The 6,000-nt window shown below is 48.2% G+C and overlaps 1 protein-coding gene across 3 annotated transcripts in view; it reads left to right on the top strand.

Moving 5' to 3' along the window:
* The first annotated feature begins 4,465 nt into the window (after positions 1-4,465).
* Positions 4,466-6,000, top strand: part of Gulp1 (GULP PTB domain containing engulfment adaptor 1) — a 210,703-nt gene continuing 209,168 nt past the window's right edge. Inside the window, exon 1 of one of the 3 annotated variants that reach the window (XM_050159174.1) lies at positions 4,466-4,548. The gene's annotated coding sequence lies outside the window, so the exon portion shown is untranslated. Of the gene's footprint in view, positions 4,549-4,652; positions 4,966-6,000 lie in introns of those variants that run through there. The other 2 variants (XM_050159173.1, XM_050159172.1) reach the window with 2 other exon arrangements.

Here is a 6,000-nt window from a genome sequence, read left to right as displayed (position 1 = left end):
TTGTGAATTGCTCCAGGCAACTTTCATTTTTAACTGAACAATGGTGTTTGCAGTCACACCCTTGTAAGACAGCCGGTTTCCATCGGGCCGATAGCACGTATCTCTGCATTCTCAGATTGTTGACCAGAGAGAGACTGTTGATTCAGAACCAACAAGACTTCTCTGTTCTCAAAATCCTTGCACAGATTGCCTCTTACAGAGACGCCCAAGAATTATTTTAAAACAGAAATGAAAAGATACCCAGAGAACAGGGTTTTTTAGTTGTGATCGGAGCCAATGTCACCTTGGCATTTTAAAGTATGATGAAATTTTCCTAGATCGCACGATGTCAATCTGAGGCATGTAGGTGTCTTGCTTTGCTCTGCTTTTCTCTCGGATCCTTTCACCAGGTGGAGATAAATTGTGAGATAGAGTTCTGATGCAAGTGTTGGACTAATTATTCTAACGAGAGACTGAAAACTCTCATTTTCAAATAAACTTTTATTTGTCAAAAATCACTTAGTTCTACTCCGTTGATGAAAGATTAACCAATTCTACATTCAAATAGATTTCCATTTGGGTGTATTTTGGCATTTGAAGTATGGGAGCAAAATGTTTTCTAAAACCAGCAGTTTCTCACAAACGTACCACTGCTTAGAGCAAATTTCATAACCCCGTGAACACTGCGGCAGGAATGCAGTCTGAGGACACCAATCCTAGCCATAAAGCCACGCCTTCCCTGGCGAGAGGTCTGGGTGGTGGCATTTCACTAATGTTACTCTCTTATTCCCTTCTAGAATGCTCCCGAGCTGACCAGAATGGTGACTGTGCATCCAGACCTGTGTTCTCCTTTTTCCTCCTCCCGTGTTGCAAGTGCTAGGTGCTCTGTAGTTCCACACAAAAACTGGGACGCTAGCAAGTAGTGATTTCAGAGGTGGGAGACAGAGGCGTGAGAATGGGTGAAGAAGTCAGTTGCTTTCAGGATGGAAAAGCCACCTTCTCCTGGATGGAAAGAAGAAAATAGATAATGAAATGTGTTGGAGTGATATGTAAGATTAATATGTAAGAAGAGGTAGGGGCAGGGTCAAAGGTAGGAGGAGAACGATGTGATAAGAACAGAGATTGTTTCCAAAGATCAACTGATGGAAAATATAAACTGGTAAGAACATGAACTTTGAATGGAAGAAGAGACAACGGAAGAGAATTAGGCAAAGTAGATATTTTCAATGATTAAAGCCTGAGGTGATTAATAAGGTTCAAGCAAATGAATACTGTAATAGATAAATGAAAAAGCTCGATGGTATCTTATATCACACTTTCAGGCAAAATGGCTCTTCCTAAATAAGCCTTGTAAATGCTGGGAACTGAGGGTGACTTTCTTCAGGATCACAGGTTTTCCTGGCTTGACCAGAGCGAGAAACTGGCTGTTTTCCACCTGGGAAGGGAGCTTGTTACAAGTTCCATCTTCCATATGATTTGATCTGTATTGGGCTGGATTCTAAAATGACTGGGTAATGAGTGACTCATGTATGTGGTATGTGGCATTGGACACCTAGTTATTATTTTGTGGGGATGGATGGAAAAAACCTTATACAATAAAAAGAAAGTGAAAAGGATGTGTGTGTGTGTGTGTGTGTGTGTGTGTATGTGTGTGTGATAACTTTGGTGCAATGCTTGACAAGCATAAAAAAGACAGAGGAGAAATTATAGGACACTCCATTTCAGGGTTGATATTTACTGGAGTATCTCAGTGACCTCAGGAAAGCCATGGAGTGTGGAGCAACTGTTAACAATGGCCATTCTTGAATGCCCCAGGAATCACAAGGGTGTTTGGCCTTTGCTGCACTTGACGCATTGTTCCCTGTTTCAAATGAGGCCCAGTCTAAGATTTTGTCTTAGTTCAGGTCTCTCTTGCTGTGCAGAGACAACATGACCATGGCAACTCCTACAAAGGGAAATGTTTAATTGAGATGGTGGCTGACATTTTCCGAGGTTTAGTCCATTGTCATTATAGTGGGGAGCATGGCGGCGTGCAAGCAGAAAAGGAGAGAATGAACTGCTGCCTGTGGATGTGCAGGCCACAGGAAGTAGACCGAGTGTCTCACTGAGCAAAGACTGAGCCACTGAGACTTCACAGCCTTCACCCACAGTGACACACTTCCTCCAACCAAGGCCACACCTACTCCAGCAAAGCCACAGTTCCTAGGAGAGCCATTTCCTTTGGGTGCCATTTTCTTTCAAACCACCATGAGATTTTAATTCCATCTTGGTGTTTATTTCCCTTCCAAAAGGGCGATCAGCGACTCTTAAAAGACACATTTGCAGGAACATAGAGCTCAATAATCAAACTATTTTTGTGTTTTTTTTTTTTTTTGGTGAAATGGTACTTGTTAATCAAAAATAAGAGGTAATTTTCAATTTGATGTTCTTTTTCTTTTTTCTCTTTCCCTTCCTTTCTTTCTTCTTTCCTTTATCCCTCCTCTGTCCCTCCTTCCCTTGCTGCAGACATGATTGTGTTAGTTAACGTTCTCACCGCTGCTACAAATAACCTAACAAAGGGAACTTAAGGAAGAAAGAGTTTCTTTTTCTCCCAGTTTGAGGCTACAGTCCATCACGGTAGCGGCTGGTACAGCCTTCCTACCATCTCTACCATACCTCAGCAGCACTGCAAGTAGGCTGGTCTTGTGTCCTTAACCAGGAAGCAAGGGATTAGCTAGCAGGTGCTCAGCTCGTTTTCTCAGCTCTCCTTTTGTACTGAATGGGCCCCAGCTTGTGGAATCAGTGTGGACCCTCATTCCTCAGTTAGACTTCTCTAGAAAGGCCCTTGCAGACACACCCAGGAGCTTGTTGTCTAGGTGGTGGTAAATCCTGTCAGAGAGTGATGATCAGGAATTGGCCCCAGAGTGTTGAAACTACAGGGGTGTGACATCGCCTCCAGCCCCAGTCAGTAGGAATTGGTCGACTCTTTTTATTCGCTGAAAAAAAAAAAAAAATCCCGAAACCTGACCTGAGCAGAAGCATTAAATTTAAAATTAATAGAAAGCTGTTCAGTTTTTTTTTTTTTTTTTTTTTTTATGAATGGCTGCATCTAAAGGCTGCTCAGTTTTTTATGAGTGACTGCAGGCAACATGAGGAATAGAAAGACTTTTAGCTGGAACTCTGAGGTAATTTGATGGGTAGAATTAGGTCCTATTTAGCGGTTGTCACCTGCCAGGCATCCACAACCTTTTCCCTTGTCTTCCTTCTGGTAAATCTGATTTTAAAGTTTTGTTCTGCTTTGTTTTAGTGCTGTTAAAGACTTACTTCTAGCCGGGCCATGGTGGCACACGCCTCTCAGGAGGCAGAGGCAGGTGGATCTCTGTGAGTTCCAGGCCAGCATAGTCTACAGAGTGAGTTCCAGGACAGGCTCTAAAGCTACACAGAGAAACCCTGTCTTGAAAAGCCAAAAATAAATAATAAATAAATAGAAAGGTTCTCATATCCTTAAATTTTTCTACGTCTTCATAAAGAAGTTCATATTGTAAGTTAGACTATAAAGTAACTATGCAATAACTAACTTAAGAGATTTATGTATTTTGAGAAAACGCAAAAGCAAACAATTTTGAGCACTGTGTGCAGCGGTTGGATAGGGACAATTGTGGCGATTCAAGCGTTTCCATCCATCCGTCTAATGGTGTATATCATTTCAGTCACAGTTTGTTTCCTCATAGACAGGGAACACAGATTTAGAGGCAGGACTACCTCAGACCTCTGGGAAATTGTTTCAGCCAGGGACTAAGGAGGAGGCCAGAAAGAGGCCTCTTACTGAGAGAGGGAATATGGGTTATACCTTCAGGAGCTCCAGAGGAGTTGGATCTGTGAAGGCAGGAAAATTTCAGCTTGGAGTAGAGGAAATAAGGGATTAAAAGTCCTCTTGAAAGCAAGCAGAGGCAAATGAAGAGGTTAAGGACATGTTCTGACACTTTCCACGGGTTCATAGAACGGGGTTTATCTCTGTAGCCAGGGTCTTTCCTATGATAACACGTTTTTATTATTTTCCCATTCAGAGTACCGGCCTCATTAGCCTGGTCTACAAGAGCTAGTTCCAGGACAGGCTCCAAACCCACAGCGAAACCCTGTCTTGAAAAACGAAAAAACAAACAAACAAACAAAAGAATGGTTTGCTGGGTAATCCCTCCAACCCCACAAAGAAGTTCTGAATTCTGAGGTAAGCATAGGAAGGCCGCAAATAAACACAACGTGGTTTTTGAGGCAATTTTCCTGTTGCTTCTTTCTGGGGGGTGGGATGGAAGGGATAACGTGCAAAGATCCTGGCTGAGTTTAAACGAGAAAAGAATATAAAAGAAAAAGTGTAGTCAGCTCAGCGGCGACAGCGTTTCCTGACTGAGGCTCGGAGAGGGCATACCTCACTCATATTTATACCCTTCCTGTGGCACTTTTCCCCTTGTTAGACCAGGGAGGTGTTTTAAATTCTTAAGAAACAGCATCTTTGGAAGGAGGTTCGAAAGGAAACGGCGCTGTGCGAGTGGGGCGGGGCCGCGTGTTCGCTCCGTTTGGATTAAGAACCCGGTAAGGCCGTCCCTCCAGGGGACCGTTTTTTTCTTTCTTTCTACACCTATAACCCTCCAGGTCTGCCTTTAAAAGTCAGACAGTTTCCCGGTGCTGCAGAAAATCCCAGCAAGGTCCCTAGGAGAGCGGACCAAGTGCGCAGGAGGAGTTTTCTTCTGGCCGAGAGGGGGAGCCCCGCCATCCCAGCCCCAGCGACTGGAAGTCCCGACCCAGCCCGGGCCGCCGCCAGCGCCAGTCCAGGCTCGGGCAGATTAGGAGACGGAGGGAGGGGACCGGAGCCCGTGAGTCCCGGGACCAGCGCCGTGTAGACGTCCACAAAGTTTCCTCGTCCTCCACGGACGCGGGCCCGCGGGCCAAGGTCCCCGGAGTTGCCGTGCCTGCCCCAGCCGAGCGGCCGCATCCCTCTGCGGAGCCAGGGTAGGAAGCCTACGCGTCCGTCCGTCCGTCCGTCCGTCCGTCCGTCCGTCTGGGTCCGGGCAGCTCCGGCCAGGTGGCGCGGGACCGGGAACAGAGCCCGGGAAACGGGCGCGGTCAGCGGGGAGGCTGGGGAGGGCGCGGGGCTGCGGCTGCCCGCAGGTTGCACAGATCCGGACCCCAAAGGCGCAGGGAGTCGGCGGGCGGGGGAGGAGGCTGGGACCTGTTGCTGCAGGCGGGGGCAGTGCCGGAGGGAGGTGGGGGAGCCCGGGGTCCCCCGCGCTGCGCCTTCCCGCCGCAGCCCCCCGCTGGCCCCTCGGGGGGAACTTCGCGTGGATGCCGCGCGGGCGTTCAGGGGCTGGGAGCGAGCGGTGGGGCGCTGGACCATCCCGCTGCGGGTGCGTTGAGCAGGCGCTGCCCAGCGAGCGGAGGCATCGCTGGGTCAGCGAGGCGACCCGAGAGAGCCAACTTCGTCCAGCCTGGTCTCGCTTTTGTTGGGTCGCTGGGCAAATGTGGGCAGGGGGCGGGGAGGCAAGAAGCTCGTGACCTGGCCGTAGATACTTTAAAGCCCCACGCGGTCAGGGCCCCCAGTCTGGGGCGGTGTCCACGCAACTGCCCTTTGGCTGGGCGTTTCGGATCCCCGCTTCTGCGGGCGTTGCGTTAGTGGGACCTGGCTTGGCAAGCTGGCTTGCTTGCTCGGGTTCAACTCCCGGTAGTGGCCTTGCTCACGACCTCGCTCAGAAGACAGTCCAGCTGGTTCTCTCTCTCCTCGAGTTGCTGGCCTGACTTCCCTGTGTGAGGAGGGAGCTCTGGGCAGTCTAGTTTTCTTGGAATGTGTTTACAATGTTGAATGGGACTTGAACAGGAAGCTGGACGCTGCAGCTAGAAATAGCGTGCCAAGGTAGAGCAAGGAAGACATAGCTGGTGTTGGGGGAAACTCCCAAGTGTGGGCTGACAAGATACCCTCTCCCCCGCCTTAATGTTTCTCGACGGAGCTTTTCTTCATTTGCACTTAGAAATTTACCTCTATTGTATCAG

This window comes from Alexandromys fortis, unplaced genomic scaffold, assembly GCF_014885135.2.
Source record: "Alexandromys fortis isolate MF-2015 unplaced genomic scaffold, M_Fortis_MF-2015_v1.1 scaffold_65, whole genome shotgun sequence".
Classification (NCBI taxonomy): Eukaryota; Metazoa; Chordata; class Mammalia; order Rodentia; family Cricetidae; genus Alexandromys; species Alexandromys fortis.
The sequence above is the reverse complement of the archived record's forward strand: the minus strand, read 5'-3'. Positions and strand labels throughout refer to the sequence as shown.